At 37.5% G+C, this 23,132-nt stretch overlaps 1 long non-coding RNA gene across 1 annotated transcript in view; it reads left to right on the forward strand.

Annotated features, from left to right (window-relative positions):
• LOC310902288 overlaps positions 1-23,132 on the forward strand; it is a 455,554-nt gene that overhangs the window by 245,665 nt on the left and 186,757 nt on the right. Inside the window, exon 8 of the long non-coding RNA XR_014586613.1 lies at positions 1,850-2,013. This is a non-coding gene — a long non-coding RNA (uncharacterized lncRNA). The remainder of the gene's footprint in view (positions 1-1,849; positions 2,014-23,132) is intronic.

Raw genomic sequence — 23,132 nt, forward strand, 5'->3', positions numbered from 1 at the left:
GTAATGTTTTCATTACAGAACAAGCAAGCACACATTTGTTGTTTGGAGGAACTGGAATGCTTTGTAAGCACAACAAACACTGTAATTGCTTGAAGTTGCATCTGGTGTGCAGTGCATAACAGTGGCCTTGCACTCACCCATTTTTTTTTTTGACCTGTATGAATCATATTGTTAGAATTTTTATCAAAGTTGAATGAAAAAGAGTTCAGGGCTGTAACTGAGTGACAGTTTACACCCATTTTCTTAGAAGTAACCCTTGGGAATCCAGAAAAACATGAGCTTTGAGAAGTATCTACTTGCCATTATAGGGTTATTCTTCCAAAGAATCAGGGAATCTTATGTTTCACTGGAATGTTTCTAACGCATAATGATTACAGTAAAAATTAAACGAACGAGCCTGATTCCATAGACTGTTAAATGGGAAGTCCCTACTCTTAGTTTGGACTCATGTTCTCTTTGCCTACCTTCTTCTGTTTCTTCTTCTTTTGATGAATTTGCACATGACTTGCAACCCGATACACTGCTTTCTCAAATCTGTCCTAGTAAGACTTCTGATTTTTTTGCTGAGTAGCACATGGAGTAGAGGAGAGAACAAGGGACACAATCACTGCCTTTGACTTAGTGTTTGAGTATTAATCGGATTAAGATTTCTTAAGCAGAAAATGGAATTTAAAAATGCTCAGTTTTGGCAAGCACTCAAAATCTGATCGGTTAGAAGCAAATAAATAAATAAATAAGATGAATCACTTTGACCTTTTTTGTTTTGTATCTGGACAACAGTGTTGTCAGTGAGTAGCCACCATTAAAACATCAGCCTTTGCACACAATGGCATTGTGCAGCCACCCTGCTGCAGTGCCCTCATGTGTATTTGGAATGGGAATTCCAAGTGGTAGCATTGTGGATCATGTTCTGCACTTGTTAATTTCTTAACAATGTATGTTATGTTAATGTATGTAAACATGCAGAAGACTATATTCTCTCATCCTAGGTCTTGTGCATTCACTAACAGCTTTTCTCCTTGGCAATGTTGTCTCATGAAGAAAAGTTTATGGATATGTTTTTCAGCAGGATAGTAACACAAACTGGAATAGGGTATCCAGAGATGTTGTAAAATCTCTGTTTTGAAGACCTATCTTGGAAAAGATTTGGTAATATGATCAAGTGTTGGTGAGCTCTAGTGATCATCTTTTTAGTGGAAACTAAATCTAGTGGAAATTACATTTGAAGGTTCCTTCTAACCAACTTATTTATTATTCTCTGAAATAGATGCATCTTCAAATCTTTTGCTGTGTATTTTCCCATTTTAACAGTTGAGTATCTTTAATTGAACAGCTGAATCTTTTTTTGTCATGATTCTTAATAAGTTTCTGCTGCTCTGACACCTTCAAAATTTTGATTTACTTTATTGTAATGTTTAAGATGCTGCACATTACATAATAAAATTGTTGTTGTAATTTTTACCCGACAAAGGAATTTAAAAAATCATTGGAAGTTATAGAGAGACTTGAAACATACACAATCCAGTTAATAGGTGCTGAGTTTTCATGCAGTATATTTATATTATAAATATGTATGTATGTATTAAAAAATGCACATTCCATACCTATGTGATTATATCCCAGTCTGCACACACAGCACAGCGACACGGTGGTTTTGCCTGTATGCAGTAAATGGGAAAATCTGGGCCCTGGCTTCATGCTCCCAGCTGCTAGCAGGTTCTGTGGCTGCGCCGCTCGGCCAAGGGTGAGCCGGAGGGAGGAGCGGGCAAGTGGCCTGGGGCAGCTCCTGCAGCACGGGTAATGATGTGTATAATGGATAATGATTGTTATGTCTTCTCACCTCTGGCAGGTCACACAGCCCACTGATGGTCCAGAGAGCACGGCATAGTGAAAATATACAGGGATTCCCCTGGACCAAGACTGTGGAAAGTATACGTGGTATGCAGTGTATGGCAGAAAAACATTCTTGGGGTGGCTGGAGGCAGACCATTCTCATACAAAGACGTGAGTAGGGTGAGGAATTCCTCCTCTTGCTGTTGAATCCTGACCAATGAGTAAATGAAACGGCTCTGCAAGGTACAGCTCAGCTCAGCTGCTGGTTTCACAATCCTATTTTGCTCTTTATAGTACTAAATAGGCTGGACTACTTAATTGGCATGTAACCCTGCAAAGTCAAAGAGTTTAATGGAGCAAAGATCTAGGCAAATTTAGCCCCTAGGTTGCTCATTTGACTCAATATCACTTTGTGAGTAATTCCTCTGAGTGTTATGGATTGAAATAGTTTCTTTTCTTCTCTGAATATGAGTGGTGCAGCGATTTAAACATTGCATATCTAATTTATTAATCAGCTTGTCTGGATTTCAGCTGAATATCAGCTGAGAGCAAAAAAGCCTAAACCAAGATCTCAGAAAATGTGTTTGCTTTGCAGGCGCCAAACTGTGACAGGCCTTCTGTGAGGAAAATTCCCAGTGACATACATTGACATACTTTTATAACAGAGCGGTTGGAGAGAACTCCAGCATTTAGATATGTGCACGACACAACCTTGCTTTGTGATCGGATCCGTGCACGGATTCTGGCCGGAGGCTGGCCTGGAAAGAGTTAACACTGCCCTGGCTGGGAGAAGTGCACAGCTGCAGCCCCCAGCACAGGGATTTCCAGCCCCTGGGCTGACCCAGCTGTCAAGAATTAAGTAGTGCCCCAGCACTCTGCAAAAGGGAGATGTTCCAAGGGGTGGGCTCCTGTTAGGAGCTAGGTGCTTTGGGAGGGAGAGTAGGGGAAAGCATGAGCTAAAAAGAAAAACACCCTCTTTTTCCTGCATTCTTTCTCTTTATTGGATTCAGGCTTTGAATGAACTTTTATATATATATATATATGTTTTCCTTTCAAACTTCTATATATAGACAGATTTATTTTTTTTTTTGAGTCCACCTGTTAGCAATATTAAGGAAGAAGCTTTTTGCTGAGTTCTTGCTTCTGTTAGGTAGCAAAGGGGAAAGGTTTCCTAGCCAATTGTCTGTCCTTTTAAAAGGTGCCCCTGAATTTTCATGAAACATCACGTTAGGGTAGTATAAAATTGAGTGCTCTATCTAGCAAGTGAATTTATTCTTCTTTAGATCCAAATGGTGTCAGCTGTAACTTGCTAAAACTTGGTTAGAGGGAAAGCTGCTACTCTATTATGCAATGTAATTAGAGGTAGTAAAGTCATCTAGGAAACTATAGGAAAGGGTGATGAGAGGAGAACTTGGTAGTCTTTTGAGAGATTCAGTCTGATGAATGAAAAGTCACTCTCAGGCTAGTGCTTCATGGTGGGTTTGTATAGTCTAACGCACTCTAGCAGTACAGGAACTTTATCATGGTTTGATCAAGGGCTTTTTGAAAAACAGCACTAGAAAGCAGTCCTGTTAGGTCATTTTATGCTCTGGCGTTGTTTAGCTGGTGTGTTTTTATCATGGCATTCTTTAGCTGGTATGTTTGTATTGTGCTACCTGAACAAATAGCTTCAGCTGTGCTGAGTCAAGATTTTCCCAAATGGGCAATCACATAATTCTGCAGTTATGAGAGTATTTATTAGGGGGAACAGATTTGTATCAACTATGTGAGCTTAATTATTTTATAAGAAATAGTGGGCAAGCATATGCTGGAAGTAGTAAGGATACCCTCAAGCAACTCTGTTTACACAAGTCTGTTTTTCCCCAAACTGCTGTTCTGTCAGTTACTGCTTGTCTGTTTTTTTTTTTCCTCTTCTCTCATCACAATAAAATACATCTCTCTTATACTTGTTTTGAGACAAGACTCACTCCAGAGCAAACCAGAATGTGTAGGCCCCACTCGTCTTAATGTATCCTGCCATTTATTGCTTGATGTCTATATTCACTTTGCTATTATTTTTGTATTCACCCAGACACACAATTTTTTTTTTATTCAGTGTATTTTTTGCTTTACCCTGTGCAGCACAGATGACATAATCGTGCAAGTATAGCCACACTCTTTTGCTACGTAAGTGACAAGTATATATGACACAACCACTTTGTTCAGCAGGTTCAGGAAAAAAACAGCATCTGGCACAATACTTTTTATAAGTGCCTTTAATAATCAAGCAAATGGAGCAAGGGAAGCCTTGTACACCACAGAAATTGCTATACCACTGATTTATGAAAAATGGCTCCTCCTTGCTTAGCCATGTGCGTGCTGTAGGTTGACAAGGGACCAGTGAGATTAGAAACCCTTGCATTTGTTTGCAGCTTGCTAGCTGGTTCTTCTCCATATCAACACCCATTTAATGAGCTTTGTAAAATGGCATGGTGGTCATATTTTCAGAGGGCAGAACATATTCACAACAGTCAAGCAGCAATTGACAGCATTTTGGCTGTTTTGCTTATATGATTCAATTATTTTTGTTTTCTTATGCTGTAAAGATTTATCCTTCCATGCTTTAAAGATACGATAAAGCAGATGTTTAACTTTAAATTTATTTTAAGTTTCTTTTTAAGGTATGAAGAGGGCTTTTATTGAAAGCAACCCCAGAGTACCCCATAACGCCATAGGGTTTTGGAAGCTCAGACTAAGACTATCTCGTGTTGCTGGCCTGTGAATTGTAACACACCAATGTCTCAGAACCGTCTGAGGCGTAAGGGCCAGCAGGCTTTTCTGGGCTGCTCACGTTCAATGTTACAAGTCTACTAAAACTGTTACCTATCAGCTTAAACTGCCACCTTTTGTATTTTTAATTAGAAAAGAATGACAATTCCTTTCTTCACCACAGGATGGTGAAGTATATTTTATAAGGCAAACAACAGCTGCAGGGTATGGGTATGGTTATTATAAAATAATCATGCCTGCAGGGATCAGGGAGGCATTTGGTTCTGCCTCGTGCCTCATAAGAACCGTAGGGTGCAATTGCTGTGCAACGGTAGCCTCCCTGTCATTTTCTATTATTTAACAAATTCCACTACATTGTCTCCAAGCTCTGCCTTGCGGTTGTTGTGAAGAAACTCAAATATCTGCTGTACTGACTGACTGTATTAGCCATTCACCTCCTATTTGAGTTCTCTGCTGCCACTAATATAGCATGGGACAGTTGTCTGCTGTGCAGGAGGGAAAAGGCTGATATAGTTGTTCAGTGTAATGCCCAGGTCCTGTTAGAAGGGCAGTAGACACTTCAAAAGGCATATAAATTGAGCAGATCATAGACTAACTCCTTAGCACCTTAACCTGAAGGAGTGTCTATTGTCTGATTCACACAGTAGCTATGTTCCCACAAAGTGATTACAGTGCTCCCTTCTAGTATTGCATTATAATGTCACCTCCTGTATTTCACAGACCATTGTGCTTTACACGTTTAAGTGTAGTCAGTTGAATAATTTGTTTATTTTAACTTGCACGTGAATAAAACATCTATTCAAGAAAAGCTTCCTCTCTTTGAGCATATTAGTCAGTCTTTCTTGGTCATGATAGTTTGTTCTAGTGGTAAATTGTCACCAGTGATCTTTATTTATTTATTTTCCTTTTAGCCACCTAAATATTGGCATCTCCATCTTCTAGCTCTTAGAGCCTTTTCTTTGCCTTTGCAAAGCCTTGGCAATGAGTTTAATCTTTAGTCATCTTTTGCAAACCCTAACTAGGTGAAGACCACTGCTTTTGGTTTTCCCTCCTCCCCCACCTTGAATCACTTTGTTGTTCTTTTCATGTCTCTGTCCTTAGACCTATTATTCCCATCTCAAGTTAATTATTTTGTTTTGATTTTATAGCATCTGTCAAACACTCTAGGCATTTTCCATAAATTAAATCTGCAAGCATCAACTAAAGCTTTACATAAACAATGTAGAACAATCCCATCAAATAATCATCATGCTCTGAACTGCATATCAGTATTTCTTGCCTCAGTGTATCAGCTAGCATAATGGAGCTCATCTTAATGGCTGTTTTCCTCCACATGTTGTCAAAAGGGGAAAATGAAGATGTGAATAAAAGCTCTTCCTCGTATTGTGCTGATTCTTCTGAAGTTTGAGAGTATTTTTATTGACTTGATACATTTTTATATTAGATAAAATCTTCACAAACATGTTTAAGGGTAAAATTTCAGCTCTTAATGGAGTTGGGTTCATGTGGAATAATGACTGTCCTAGAAGTTTTATTGTCTATCTATAAAGGTGATAAAGTACTGACAATACAAACTTTATATTATGTCAGGAATTTACTTAACCCTATTAAATAATGATTTAGGAAAACACTTTTGTTGTTATAATGAACTCAGTGAATTTGCGTTTGTTGGTAGATGATTCAGAACTAGTAAATCCATCTGAATTAAATAAAGTTGTTCCTAATAAATAGTCTGACCAGCTTTCGTACCTTAGTATTTCTGAGTTATTGCAAATGTGATTTATGGTTAATGAGATAGGGTATGATTATGTATGACCTTTGGTATGGTAGTCAGTGCTACAGGAGCTGAGCACTTCTCAGATGCTGGTGACTGTTTTAGTCAAAGAGGAAACAGCAGAACATTATCCTGATTTCACAGGACTTGAAGTGATTTATAGACAAATTACAACGTTGGTAGGGACAGAATTTCTAGGTCGTGATGTCCATTATCACAGCAGCAGCATAAAACTCTGCTTGCAGACTTATCAAATTCCATCTTTAAACCAACTCTTTTGCTGCACTGGAAAACTTTATTTGTCTAGTCACAAACATCTACATTTCAGCCAAAGCTTTTCTGTTCATTTTACTACTGCTTGTTCTTATATCAGCTTTGTACTTACGCATTGAAAGCTCTTCTTTGACTCCTTTGATATATTTATTTTCCCAAATTAGTGACATGATAAGATCTTGAATTCCCTAGTCATGCTAAAGCCTTTCTGCATACTCACTGTGCATGCATTAATCTTTTTGGAATGTGGATGATTCAGCACAGCAGAGTAAGTTGCATGTATACTTTATACTTTGCAAATGTATTTTACACTTCCTCAATTCTGCTGGAAATACTAAGACTAGTATATCTTAGACCTATTTACATTTTTCATTAATATGTAGTATAAGTGGTTTCCAGTTATCGAGAGACCTCTTTAAAGCATACAGTGTACTTCTACTCTGCATATTCCACTTCAGGAAACTTCAAATTATAATGGTAATTAATGCTAGTCCTTAAATGTGTGAATTTAAGTGACTTTTTTAATATCACATATGAATAGTATCAAAATAAGAATAGCTCAAAATACAAACTTGAACTCCGTAACTTACATCTTGTACTTTGACCACGGGACTCATCTTCCTCTTGCTGCAATCTATAAATGAGATATTTTGCCTGAAGTCAAAAAAAAAATTTACATCTGAAATGATAGCCAGTTAGAAGGACTCCATTTATTAAATAGTACAAATCATTCTACATTATAATTCTCTTATTGCAGATACGCATTATGTAAACTTATTATGGATTTTGCCCCAAAAGAAATGTTCATTACACAGAAATGACAATGGACTAAAATAAACCCCAAAGCTAAATAAAAAAGTAGATTTTAATTTTCATAAGACATATTTTTATACTGTTTACACTAGCATTTAGTCCAGTTTGGTTTGATTCATTAAGTACTTTGTAGTCACTTCCTGTCACATTTTTAATGTTTTACACATTAATGAACTTTTGGTGGTACACAATAATAGATCATAGCTATGATCCAAGACTCATTTGTGGTACAGAGACTCCCATTAAAATGGAAATCTAAGCAGAGAACTTGTATTCACTTTCCTCAAGGTAAAGTAGTCCTTTTCTTAGAAACAAAACAAAAACACAAGGGGAAAAAAAAAAAAAAAGGAATAAAATACTGGAGATACTAACTTGGGAAAAAAAATACTTGTTTTCTTGGAAAAAAAATACATTAAATAATCCTATGTCCACTTTCCAAATAAATAAAAAACTAAAGGAGAAAAAGTGAGAAAACTATGTTCCAGGCTTGATCCCAGGTCTCCAATACAGATATACTGACCAGATGTTTCTGACATCCATAACGCATTGCCTAAATTGAGATGTTTCAGGTTCTGTTTCTTCCATTGCTGTCTTGTCACATTGTCTTGAACAAGTCATGAATTCTCAAGATCTATGTACCTATTGCTTATATTTCTTTAGAGAAGACTCTTTGCAGAGATCAGCATAAGGGAGTCTTGATCTCTAATAAATGCTCCAGCATATACTAAAACATATAAAATACATCCTGAGGAAGGAATGAAAACTCTGCTTTCTGAAGGGAAGCAATGCTCTTGACATAAGAGCTGAGAAGAGACTTCAGAACAGAACTGCTGCAAAAGGGTTTGCAGAAATCATGCATTTTTTCTTTTGAATGAAAGAATACATTTAAATAATTGTTTCCATCTCCAAGGATTCTGTGTTACTGCTGATGTTACTGGGGAAGTCACCTGTCTGTGAAATGCAGCCATCAGTTTAAGATTGTGTTGCAACATCAAACTATCAAGTAGAAAAGGAAATCAAGTAATACAGTAACTGCAGCTGGAACAGTGGAAAAATATAAGTACTCAGAATTAACTGAGGACTTTGAATTTTAGCCTTTTTAGCATGGATAATGGTCCAAGTTTCTATTTAAAAAACCCACCACACACACACCTGAAATGTGAAGAAAATTTCTGCTTTCTTGCTCTATCTGAGATTCAGATGCTCCACTTACCACCCTACTGTGAAGACTCTCTAGAGGTTGCTATAGTCCTTTAAGTGCCTTTGGAGTTTCTCTGAGCATCCCATCCTGGCTTATGAAGGAGCATACTACAAAAATTCTTCTCCTCTGCTTTCTTCCCTCCTGTATTTTTGGCCTACATTGTAAGAATCTCTGTGTGGCTTTGTAGACACAACAGCACACCAGGTAAATCTCATTTCTCTACAAGGGAAGTGGAAGATCTTGTAATTAGAGAATTGAATGAGGCTTAGGAGACTTGTTTACATTGCTGTATGACCTTGACAAGTCCTTTAGTACCTCTATGCCTTGCTTTCCAAGCTGTACGCTCTAGCATTGCCTATCTAATCGCTGGGAAACCTGAAGCATAGGTGCAGTGCCTGGCTATCACTGAAGAGTAAAATATCACAGTCCAAGACATTTGACTGATACAGATCAACATGAACCACTGCACCCTGAACTCTGGAAGATGGTAAAGATGAAAACGTTCACTCTGTAAATTTTTCTCTCATGTTAATAGTGATTTTTTTGCTTGTGGTTGGGCAGATCTTTCTCTTCTCTATTTTCAAGGCAGCACTTCCATTTCCTTGGGCTGGTCTGGAGTATAAAGAATTGCTACTCATCTGACAAGTTGTTTCCAACTGCTTCAAGCATGTCATTAAAAGGATCTTCCTAACCCACACATCAGTCTTCTTGACATCTGTCATGCAGCTTAGATCATATATATCTCTTTCTCCCCTGTGAGAAAGAGTCATACTGTAAACATTCTTTCATTACTCTTGGTCTCATGTCAAAAAGAATCATATACTTACTTTCAGCATGTCCAGCTTCCCCTACTAATGGTAACCACAGATCTACAAACATACTCCCTGATTATCCTTTCTTTGCATCCCTTTTCTGGTTACTGACAAGCTTCACAAAGACAGAATTAGACTTTGCATGAAATCAGCAGTATGTGTTGCTAGCAGATTGCTGGACAGTCCGGTAATAAAGCCACTTTGCTCTTACCATTCTGCTGCTGTTCTTTGCTCACATTGATAGGTGAAACTCTCTTAAGCTGTCCCTAGCTAGGATCTTCAAACTGCTGCTGCTATTTATCCTTACTCTTTTTCTGTTCTGCTCTTCTGCTGGTAAACCCTCTGTTTATGTAAGTGATTGTACTCCCCTTCTTTTGGTTGCTCTCACCATTGATGCTGTTTCTATATTGTAAATAGCTATTTCTGTTTTCCACTTTTACATGTGCACTTGCATGTTTATATCCAAAATCTGGCATCACGCTTGACTGTAATTCAGATGTCAGTTTGGATTGAAGCCATGCCTTGGAGGATATGCATTTGAAGTGGCAGGCAGTAAGTGATTGATAATGAAAATAAGCATTTATTTTGTCAGAACCTCAGCAGATCATTTATTGGAGAGCATACTCTAATGTGTGCCACCCAGACCTACCAGATGTGTCATTGGGGATTAGGCCAGATCCTTAACAAGTGTATTGTTTGATACCCCAAGCAACCTGAAGGAGAGAAAGAAGGGGAAGATGGCATAACTTTAATCACTAAGATGGTGGGTTGCAGATTTGCAAAATGGGTCAGAGACTTGTGGCAACCATATTAAATGTCAGGCTTAGTTTGTGCTTTGAGTCACGTAAGTCAACAGTCGTTATTTAGCTAGACTTTGCTTCACTTTTTGGCTGTGTTTTTCTTTGTATGTATAATGTAATTGGTAGAATGTCAGGATCTGATTGAGAAATGTGGGCTACATGTCATATCCTTAGAAATCCTTGCCCCCCAGGATTACTACTGACTCGTCATTTCCATATTCCTCAGCTGCATAAGCATACACTGTCATAAAGATCCAGATGTGTAGGCAGCTTTGTCATCAGTTCATATGCATAGCTGGGGTTTTCTATCAAAATTACTTTAGATATACACAGGCAGAGCCTAGAAAAGAAAACTTATTCTCCTTTTCCTTGCCTTAATTTCCTTTTTTTTGGTTTGTTTTTGTTTTTCTTTTTTTTTAACAGTATTTGGATAAATGTTAGAACCTTTTAAGGAATTAGATTCCCCTTCTCTACTTTCTTACCTTCAGAATATGAAACTCTTCTTTCCTGCAGCCTTTTTTCATCGTCTCTTCTTCTGCTCACCGTGTTAACTCCAAAGTGATATTGCCCTTTAAAATCGCTTTCCCACCTCTGGCAGATACTTATTGAAGATCTTTTATAAGTGTGAAAATTCCCCATCCAATGACCAGCTGAAAATCCTTGTTCTCCTTAGTGCTGTCCAGCTACGAAAAGGATTTGATCCTGGATGAGTTTTTTTCTGTCATGTGTGGTATTTTCAAGTTATAAGAATTCTCCATTGTCAAGCGTTCTCCCTCTACTTGTCAGAAATTAAGCCTGATGTGGAATTAGAAGACAAGTACATTCTGACTGAATTTGTAATTTAAAAATAGATACTGGGAGTGCATTGTTGTTAACTGGAATTCAGAATTGATACATAAAATATTTGTTGTTAAGCATGAGGCAGAAATAACAATGAATTTCGATAAGACCATAATGACATGTAGAAATAACAGTTCTTCAGGGTTTACCTAGTAGTTTTATTTTTTCTTGATTCTGTCTTTTTCTGTGAATTTTAAGTTTCAGGAAATTTTAATGAGAACAAGGTCATTATTCTCATGGTATTCCATGTTGTATGCACGTAAACTTAACTCCAAATAATCAGTGGTCTAACTGATTGCCCAAAAGCTCAGTTGTATTCTTATTTTTTCAGTGGTTCATAAAAAAATAGTAGTGCTTTCAGTGAAATCAATGATAAATTGAAGTCAAGATTGAAACTGGAAACAAGTTATGGTTTTGCTTGTTTGGTATTTCAGTAACAGCAAGGTGTAAGATGCAAATTAGATTAGATGTGCATGTGGTATTCTCTACCCTGGGGCAGTTCTGGAATCCTGTCAGAATTCCCAGTTGTGGAACTCCTCAGCTCACCGTCCATGGGAACAAAAGTAGTCCCACTCCCTGTTTTTGCTCAAATATATGGCAATGCTACAGCAACTGGTGTGTAATGACTTTTCCCAACGATAAGGGAAAGAAAATGAAAACTGAGAATGACATTAACCTTGATGATTATGAGGGGTTAATGTCTTTAGGAGTCAAAGATCTGAGAACATCCAAAACTGAACTTTAGAAGTTATAATATTGCCAAATGTTCTCCAATGAAAAATGTCAAGCACACCAGACCGATCATTCTGTTTTCATATTGGATCCACCCTTCAAGCTCTTAATCAAATTTGCATGCTTAGCTTGGAAGCATTTTGAGACGGAATCCAATCTTTACTTGACTGTGAGACACCTAATGTATTTCAGGCACCCAGTAAAAACAATAACATTGAGATTCAATATCTTTTTTATATTTCCAGAAAAACGTAAGCCAGAATTAGAAATTTGAGCCTATCAAAATTTATAGAGTGATGTTTGGATCAAGATTTTTGAATACTCACTAAATGATTTCATTAAGTAACACACCCTATTCTCACTGAAATCCCATTTAGTCAATATTGTTATTAATAACACCTGGTGGAAGAAAGTAGTAAAATCTGTTCCTGAGTTCATTGTGTTTGGGTCTATATATTTTGATGAAGAATGTACACATACTTTAATCTATATATATATATATTAATTATTTCTAGGCATAGCCTAGAATAAGGCATACACCTTTTTTTCTCTGTATTTACCGGATGCTGTACATGTGTAATACATTCTGTAGTTTACATACAGTTTAAAAAAATAATAATAATAATAATAAAAGAGGTTTTAGGAGAACTAGAGAAGTAGAATTGTATGAAAGTCTGGAAGAACTTTCGAAAAAGATAAAATAGACCAGGATTCTTCAGTTAGGAAAAGAAATCATTGAGGAGCAGTATGACAGAGGTCTATTAAATCCCAAAGAGTACAGAGAAGTGCCTGGAAGATTTTCTTTTACTGTCTCTTCTAATGCAAGAACTAACTAGCCTGAAGTAATGGCAGGGTCAAAACAAAGAGCAGAAGATGGTGTTTCTTAAAATGAGAGATATGAGAGAGAATTCACTGAAGGATATTTTGGACATCAGAAATTTACATCGTGTTACAATGTTGTGTAAGCAAATTAGTGGAAGAAAACTCTGTTTTATATAATTTAAAAATTGAAATTATTTTCTCTAACTCAGAAAGCTCCTGAACTGCAAAAAGTGCTGATTGCCAAGAGATTTTATAAGAGATATCACCGTGTGTCTGCCCTGCTCTTCCATGGGCATTTGCCTTTGGCCTCTATCACATGCATGACAGTGGGCTCGTGGGTGGTTTGGTCCATCTCAGAGACTGATGGAGTGGCAGAGAGACTTGGCTTTCTGTCTCTCTCACTTAAACTAGTGTAATGCGACTAAGTGAAACTGTGAAGATGTGAAGTCTGTGAAAGGCAAGCGTGAGCCTCATAATAGATTAACTGTATAGAACAGTAGATCTCCACAGTGTTGTCCACATAAGTTAATCATCTCCATCATTAAAGGTAACAAGAAAAAGCACAGCGGGGCAGGGCTGTTATGAGTGGTATTGGTTTTCATAGATAAGAGAAATGTGTGCATGTCAGTTTATTGTAATCTGTCTACATGAAACTCTCAATTGACCAATGGTTCTGTATCCAGCAGTGATCTTCTTCACTGGTGCATATGTAAAAAAATTGGATTAGATGATCCTTGAGTCACATTTATCTTCTTGCGCATTTTATGGTTATAACAGTCAAGGGCAATAGCACTACAGATTGTGTAATATTTTGAGAAAGCAGGGGGAAAAATAGAAAATATGTTAGGATTTGGACTGGAGCTCCTACAGAGAGCAATGACTAAGATCCCATAAATATTTCCTGCTGGTCCAGCAGCTGCAGAAATTAGTAAGGTTTTCCCCACCCATTTATTTTAAGCCTTCACAGTGCCATCCCTTCTCCATGAACTGTATTTAAAATGTAAATAAAAAGAAGGCTTTTAGGAGATTTAACTATTTCCCTTGGTATTTAAATTATTCAATTATAACTAAAGCTATTAAAATACAGTTAATTAAAATGGTTAGATTGTTTTCCTTTGCACTGATCACAGCATTGCCCTACTTCTCCCTCTAGCTGTTTAATTCCTATTAAAAATGATAATGCTTTGCTTTATTCATAAATGCAGTAACCTTACGTACATTCTTCAAGTGATCTCTTTGGTACAAACTGTGCTGGTTTTCTTCTTCTCTAGCAATGAAGCAGAAATTCTGCTGTAGTCTTTGAAGGTTTAATCATCAGTAAGAGGACTGAGAATTTAAACATTAGTATTACCAGGTTATGAGAAATAATACGGCTCCCAGTTAAAAGCATTGGTTTTATTTTGGTGCAATATAATGTCAATAGGGACAGTAGGAGAAGCTTAATAAAAGGTAGAACCTAAATAAAGGTTTCATAACTCACAATATAAAATTACCAGATCTACACTTCTAAATATTTTATCTGAATAGTTTCACAATACTCTGTTGAGAATAGCAATCCAGCTGAAGTGCAGATGGGTAAGTGCTTTAAAAACTGCAAAAGATGCCAAGGCAAGTTCATCTTGTCTCATCTTTATCTTCATAGTCAAGAAGGAGACAAATCTACCTCTCTGATTTTTGGCATTACGTTTAGAACATTATAACCCTTCTTTCTCCCCCAGGCTGAGAGAGAACTTTCTTGTAAGTGGTTGTAGTCTCCTGTGGAAGGTGAAGCTAAATTATAGAGAAGTGAACTCTTGATAGCCTCTCATGCTCACTGACTAACAAGGTTTTCTGAGGTAAAGTCCAAAAGAAGCTCTTCTTATAAGTTATGTTTACATAATTTTGCTTAAGTTTGCATAAGTACAAGAAATATGTCTGTGGAGGCACAAAGGATGTTATGCAGCCATCATAATGAAAGTAATGGCATGTAAAGATCATAGAACAGAATCATAGAATATCCGGAGTTGGAAGGGACCCATAAGGATCATCAAGTCCAACTCCTGGCACCACACAGATCTACCCAAAAGTTTAGACCATGTGACTAAGTGCACAGTCCAATCGCTTCTTAAATTCAGACAGGCTTGGTGCAGTGACTACTTCCCTAGGGATCCTGTTCCAGTGTGCGACCACCCTCTTGGTGAAGAACCTCTTCCTGATGTCCAGACTAGATGGTCAGATGATCACTTGGATCTTAGTATGATGGTCCAGGACAGTCAGGCCTTGATAAACCTTTACTCATCAAAGTGCTGAGGAGCTATACGTATGAGACCACATCCACAACTTTGATCTTTTCCCTGCATCATTAGGGACGGGTGACAGGGAGGGACTTGGACATGTTTATTAAAAGAAGAAAGAGCCCTAAACCATTTAGCATTGTTTCTTCTCTACCATGAGTGTTTGCACAAAGTGAGAGCATACAGCCTGGGAATATAGCAGTGTATGTGACTTACAGTTGTAGGCCATTGCTGAAATTCTGCCTCTGCTGAAGCAGATAGAACGCTTTTGGATTTCAGTTTGGCCACTTTTGCTTATTTTCATGTAAATGCAGTTTCACAAGAAGACACTCTGTCTTCCATGTTTCTCAAGGACATTGAAAGCTTTAGATTTTGCTACAACCCACAAGCAGGGGGTTGTATTAAGCTGGATATTAGGAGAAATTTCTTTGCTGAAACGGTTGCACAGCGCTGGAACAGGCTGCCCAGGGAAGTGGTTGAGTCACCATCCCTGAAGGTCTTCAGGAAATGTGTAGATGTAGAACTTAGTAGCATGGTTATGGTTTAGTGGTAGACTTGTCAATACTAGGTTAAAGGTTGGACTAGATGATCTTAGCAGTCTTTTCCAGTTTGAATCATTGTATGATTCTAAGCATACTAAACAGTACTTGCCATATACAGAACTTCCAGTTATAACAATGCTGTTGCACAACTATGCAACAATTTGCTCTGTCACCTGTGTGGCAGAGAACATGTAACACATGGGCCAAAAGTAAAGAGAAAGCTACAGCATATGTGTGAATCTGGAAGGCTAAAAGACTAAACTGAGGCTTCCTGATATAGAAAGAAACATTGGAAAGAAAAGAGTACAGATAAAGTAGTTCAGTCTCAGCCCTGAATGAAGTTAGAACCAGCTCAGGTTGTTATGGTTGATGAAAGGTGGTGGAAATTGAGGGGTTCTTGCTGATTATTTTAGTTCTGTTATCTGTTATGAACCATTACTGACCATAACAGAAGTGTAAGTGGAGAAAAGTGATGTGTCTGCAATGAGCTAGAGAATGTAAGGAGGAGGCTTGGCTAGAATTCAAAAACCTCTGGTGTTTCAGCCCACACTAAATTTTTATTCTGAGAAAGAAAGGTTTGTATACAACAATTTTACCTGTTCTTCTGTCATATGACTTTTTCCAAACATAGAGACCTCTGGAATTTAGCAAGGAAGGGGGCATTTGCTTAGCCTAATTCCATGTCTTTTCCTATAAGACAGATTTTCACACAGTGAAATTATTCGTCTGCCAATTGTAGGAGGGCTTCATATATTTTTCATAGGTACTCTTGCATGAATCTGACTCCTTGGGGGGGATCTTAAAAAAAACAGTTGTGAGTGGGATAGTTTCCAAGACTTAATCCAGGTGTTCAGGTCCAATACTCAAGGTTAAAAATATTGGCATTTTCTACTGTCTCAAATGAAAACAATGGTGACAGCCTTAAAGTTTTTTTTTCTTAGTTGAAAATGTAATTTTCAGTAAAAGATATTAGAGGCTTTTATGCTCTGTAATGTTACATTATACTAAGTAGTTTGACTAGCCACCTCCTGTTCTGTTTCCATTTTGTCTTCCTTGTAATTGAAGTTCTCAACCAAGAACTAAATTTGTCAAAGGGTTCAGTGAGTGCTATCAAACTGATGATTCAGAAATACGCTACAGGAATGGCTGTTCACTTATTCATTCAGTGGATCTTCCTACGGAGACAACATCTGCTTATTGACTTCTGATGAGGTGTGTGGATGGAAAAGTAGCTATTGCTTCTGAAGTGTTTTTTATTCATGCAGTCCTTTTCTGGGAGACTTTGTAAGGGATTCTCGTACCTAGGCCATTACAGTTATTATCAGCACTCAAGGTTTCTGTTCCCTGATTTAGTTAGCACAACTGATTCAGCTGGGCTTGTACTGGTAGGCCTCCTTAGTCCTACAAATGTGCTTAGCTCTTCCTTCTATTAAGTATTCCATAGCACATCTCCTTTGCCAAAAGGAATAGCAGAGGCAGTTTAAATGTATTTTTTCCAGACAAGTTTTAATTGTTGTGCTGAAGGTTTACCACAGAACTTTGTTTATGGACTTTTTATATGATTATGATCTTATATTCAGGGCCACTGTAAGAGATTTAATAATTTTGCATTAGCTGTAAAACAATCCTAATTTGTATAAGACTTGTCTATATCATTACTTTTTTATGGTCCCAGGTTCATCTGTTTAATTTGGATTTTTAGAATGTTGATGGGTAGCTCTGCTGGCGCAGAATAGCTGCTTCCTTCAAACAAAAAAGGATTTTAAAATCTGGAATGGAGAACAGGGTTTCTCCAGTTGAAAGTACACTCAGTAAGAGCTCTAGTGCTAAGTTACATGAAAGGAGAATAAAGATCAGAGAGCCAGTTCAAATGTGTGCTGTAACAACCAAACACACCCTGCAACACATCTTGTTTAATCCTAGGAAGCATAAGAGCTATGCATCAGTTATAACTGCAGCTTATCCTGACTCTTAGGATGCATTCATCCCATGCATGCTCTTTGACATCTGCCATACGGTTATTTAAAAATTTCCGATGACATGCTTGACTGCTAATCTTGGATTGGGGTCAATTCAGTCATCGTTCCATGCAGTGAGAGTAGGATTACTGTTCCCTTCGTGAATCGCCAAGTGTAGTAGCATTCATGTACACGGTGCCACCATCCTCCTCCCAGTACTGCTCTTTAACATCTCTATTTTTCTCATGTGGCATATATATTTATTTAACAAGATTGTTTTATCATGTAAGCTATGTGATCTGATTATTTGTATTACAAGTCAAATAAAGTACGTGATAAGATATCCCAAGTAAATGAGCCATTAGAAAGTCTTTACAAGTAAAAAAAATGGTCAAAATCATAAAAACTACCACTCAGTAATCAAATCTTTTTTTTTTTTTTTCAAAATTCAGCATGTCACATAAACGTGTGTGATACACCATTTACTACTTGCCACATTTCAGATATTTTCATGGGTCCAACTAATAGCCATTTTTCTCCTGAATCTTATTTTATATAGGATAAGCTGTGAAGAACCTGATATTATTAGATTAGATTATTAAATAACAATTTTACAGCTCCTCTCATTATCACAACAGTAATAAAACATTTTGTGACATCATTACATTGTGAAATAATGTAAAAAATAATAAGTATATAGATGGTAAAAATGCACTACGCATTATGTTTTGCCCACAGGAATTAAAAATGAATGTCTTCTCAGCGTATCATTATGGAAGTGGGGTTCAAAAATATTTTTAGTGGAGCAGTGAGGAGCAGCTGAAAATGATTAATGCAGCAGTTATCAGGCCACTGAATGCTTTCTTCCAGCAAAGAATTCCAATTTGTAGATCTGATTTTTTTTATTATTATTATCATTTATTTTTGATTACAATAATTATTCAATAAAGAGAGTAGACTTTCTAAAACAAAACAAAACAAACAAACGAACAAAAAAAAACCTCTGTAATACAGCTAACAGAAGTAAGAGAAAAAAAAAAAAAGTATTCTTAATCCACTTGAACCTGACACATACGCAACTGTACCTGCTTCTGCACAGGTATGTCCAAAGAGGATAGCGAGGCACAGGACCGAAATCTCCTTGCAGGCATGCACCAGTCAGAGTTAATATACTGCTGAGCTGTTCTGGGCCAGAGTGAACAGCTATGTCAGATTCCCAAAAAAGCCTGGAGAGAGAGAGAGAGGCACACCATGTCCTTATATCTGACAGCCCGCAGTGTCAAACAGTGACACATTACAAGCATATTCTCCAAGGATGCAGCGAGCTGCTGCTAGACATGCTGTTCTAGTAATCCTAGAGGTATTTTACTTCAGCCTCCACAGTTCCCACTGGGCTGTCCTGCTGAATTGCTACCCCCTAATTTCTCTCTTTAGTACCACCAGATGACTGTAGGTTACTCCCCATGTGACTTGGAAATTTTGTATTATCTTCCCCCCTGCCCAGCGCTGTGCAATGAAAGCTTCCATTTTATTTCTAGCAGCACTGGCTTTGCTTCTGTATTTGTAAGATATTTCCAAGTCCCTCTCACTCTTTCTTTGGGGCCAGTATGCAAATTGAAGTTGTGTAACCAATCTGTGACTCATCCTTCCACTTGCAAAATCTCTCTTTGGGTGGGCCCTGCTGGTGTCCAGTTAACTGTCTCCACTATGCTGGCACGTTTTTGTGCTCTGCTTTGGATAGCCCATGATTTTTTTCCAGTGAACAAGTGCCACATTTAATTATAACGGCCATTTCAGTTTTCAAGGCTCAGACAACATGCAATGTAATATCCAGCTGATTGTATCCAGTTTTAGTAAATTGTTTCCTGGCCTCAATAGCAGAAAAAATTCTCTTAATATTTGTGTTTCTTTACTTGAACAACATTTACTTTCAAAACTGTAGAATGACAGACACAAAGTAAACAAAAGACTTATTATATTGATTTCACTAATGGAACAGAGCAGTCTAGTATAAGGCTGAGAGAATATGCTCTTTTATATGATTTACTAATGTTTAGTTACATGTGTTTGTCTAAATCATGCTATTCTCTTTCAAGAGAGCAAATCTGAAGTCTGTTTGTTAGAAAAGCAGTATAGAGTAACCATATTGCTTGTGGTTGGTTTGTGCTTGCCCTCTGTCTCATGATTATCATTTGAAGTAGAATGAAAACACCAGAAACATTGCTTATTTGCTGTGCAAGAGGTAGAGTCCTTGAGGAAAGGTGTATAAATCATGTGGACACCAAAACCACAGCCTGTTTGAATGTTACTGCCTGCAGCTGATCTGGCTATCTTAACAACTATTCCTTTCTGAAAACAGTACTTGTCGCAATTTTTTATTATTTTTTAAATTATTTTTGATAAAAGCTTTGGAAAAGAAAAGCAAGCATAAGAGGCATTAGAGTGCTGTGAAATATTTAACAAAAAAAAAAGCTGAGTAGTTCTCTATTAACTCTCAGTGTGCAACACAAATACATTGTTGGTCTTGATTATTCAGGAGAAGGACTTATTATCAAGTTATAGGGGAATAGAAAGGGAAAATATTGTCCTTTGTGAATTCAGCTGTGGGCTTCTTTGAGTCTATGTTATCCATGGACTTCTTACGAGACAGGTTTCATAAATAGCTATATCAGGCCAGCATCCAAAATTACCTTTACTGAGAGAAAATGGATTCATGACAAACAGGAAAAGTTTGAGTCAAAGCAGAAATAAGGAGCAAGGAATATTTCCCTATTCTGAATCTCACAGAGAATCTATGCAGTGTTTGCCAACAAGTGATATTTAAATGAAATAATCACTGAATGATCTTAAATAATAATTTCTGGAAATTGTGCTCCATCCAGAGACAATAGATAGATACAGAGACATCATCTTCAATTTAGAGAAATCTGTTCTTCAGCTTCCTTGGAAAAGAGCATCAGCTGCAATCAGCACAGCTGGGGAGGAGAGTAGAAAATATGTCAGTAAATCATACATGTAATTTCTGGTATTCAAGCTGTTCCAGGGCTGCTTTGGACCCCAAAGTACTTTAAACAAGCATTGGTATTGCTCTAGCTCGTGCCTTGCCATAAGGCTTCCTTTCAGCCCCCAGGGGTCTTTGTAAGTGTTCTGCCACATTGCTTTTTCCAGGCCATCTATGCTAACCACAAACTTCCTACATTCTGGAAGACTCTCCAGAAAACCAAATCCACCCATCAGCAAAACACAAAGCATTTGGAAAATGATCAAGGAATTTGCATTCTAAAGGAAAAAGAGCTGAAACATTTCCAAGTAACAGGGCCATCAGTCCCAGAGAAGACATTGCCATCTTTTGCAAAACATTCAAACCCTTGAACTGAATCAGGAAACTAGTGAAGAACAGAGTTTTGAGATCAATATATATAAAATAACTTTCATGATTAATAGGACAGGAAAATCAATTACAAACAATTAAAATATGTTGAAAGCTATGGATCAAGTCAAGCAGGGCTGAGCAATGTGATTACTGGCGACAAATGACGGAAAATGAGACAGTACAAACTGACTAGAAAATGCACCAACATAGATTTTTTATATTTATTTTAGACACTGTGTATCAATAATAATGACATTTGAAAAAGGACTATGGTCATTCAGTATTCATTATGGTATTTGAAGAAATTTAGGTAATAATAACATACATTCTTGATAACTGACTAAATAGAACAGATTTTTAGTGTGTGATAAATTGAGGATCTTGTGAATCTCTCTGCAGTGCAAGGGAGAAAATTGTTCTGAGGAAGTAAAAAGTAGATTGAAGAAACTAGAAACAGATTTTAAGTGGTATAGAAGAGCTTTAGTCATCTAACAAACTGTTGAAAATATTAGTGATTAGAGAATATGCAGTATAGGACTTTAGCATTGATAAGGACAAATGATGTTTTAGTGGACCTATTTCATTTAGTTTCCAGGCTGGGCCAACAGAATTAATCATGAAATTTTCTTTCTGCATTGGGCTGAACTCAGCTGACTGTAATTGAAGTTTGACTCTTTCTATTGGGTTAGAAACTGTCTCTGAATCCAAATAACATAGAGTAACATGTTCATACAAATTACTAACAATTCCTTAATGTAGATCCAACTATGTAAATAAGGATCACTGTTAACAAAGGGTTTCTTCATTACTGTACGTTTTTCTGCAATAACAGTGTATTGTTTTGAATTCTTTGTCTCTCAATGAGTTTTGACTTAAATAGGAAATTGCACTGAAAAAGCTTCAGTTTCCTTATCCCTATGATCTTCATGGAGGACAAAATGCTAACTTCAGTGACTAATACATTTCACTGACCCTCTCCTCTCTGATGTTATCCTGGCACATTACCTTGTATTTATATTTTTTGTGTTAATAGTAATAAGTACAGGGGACTTAGTTAATGCCATAACAGATTGATACCCAGCACTGATACATTTTTTCTTTCAGATCCAAAAGTTCACTGTGGGGGTGTACGTAGTTAGTATTTGCATAGTGTCCTGGTTTCAGTTAGGACAGAGTTAATTTTCCTCCTAGTAGCTGGTAGGGTGCTATGTTTTGGGTTAGGATGAGAAGAGCGCTGATAACATGCTGATGTTTTAATTGTTGCAGAGCAGTGCTTACACCAGGCCAAGGACTTTTCGGCTTCTCGGTCTGTCCTGCCAGCGAGCAGGCTGGGGGTGCAGCAGGAGCTGGGAGGGGACAGACCCAGGACAGCTGACCCAAACTGGCCAAAGGGGTATTCCATACCATCTGGTGTCATGCTAAACAATATATAGGGGTGGCTGGCCGGGGTGGGGGGCCGGCTGCTCGGGGATAGGCTGGGCATCGGTCAGCGGGTGGTGAGCAATTGCATTGTGCATCACTTGTTTCGTACACATTATTAGTAGCAATACTATTATTATTATCATTATTATTGTTATTATTATTTTCCTGTCTTAATAAACTGTCTTTATCTCAACTCACCAGCTTCACTTTCCCGTTTCTCTCCCCCATCCCAGAGAGGGAGGGGGGAGGGTGAGCGAACGGCTGTGTGGTGTTTAGCTGCCGGCCGGGTTAAACCACAACACATAGTAAGAAGTACTGACTTCCAAAGGTGATAAACAAAAATGACATGTGAAGACCTTCCCTACAGGTGGACTTTGCCGTTATTTTCACCACTGATGTAGCAGCATGGTAAAAATCCCTAATTGGCATCACCAATGCCAGCATTTGCAATGGTGAAGTCTGAAAGCCATTTGAAAGTGGGTAGAGGCTGGGGCATTGGAAAACCAATGTGGAGTGGAAGCCACCATCTCAGCAAGAACTTTGCTTGCATGTCTTTTGAATGTGGAAGAATTTTACAAATTATTAATTTTTCTTTGTTGCTTTATGTAGTAAAAGCTTTTCTCCCCAACCCTTTCATGGCTAAAAGAGTCATTAAGCCATGTGGTGAGCTTTTTGAATGATGGATAAGATTTCTTGAAATAGTTGCCCAAAGTCATACGCATAGGTCTATACCATTGGAAATGAAATAATTTCAAAATGTAAATATCCACCTCTTAACCAACTCTCAATAAAAGTCAGTTCACATACCTTTATTGATAACATTTGCTCCATATGCGTATGAATTTTACCTGTATAGTATGAATATAAACACATTATAATCATCCACCTGCATTTT

This window comes from Anser anser (assembly GCF_964211835.1).
Source record: "Anser anser genome assembly, chromosome: 7".
NCBI lineage: Eukaryota > Metazoa > Chordata > Aves > Anseriformes > Anatidae > Anser > Anser anser.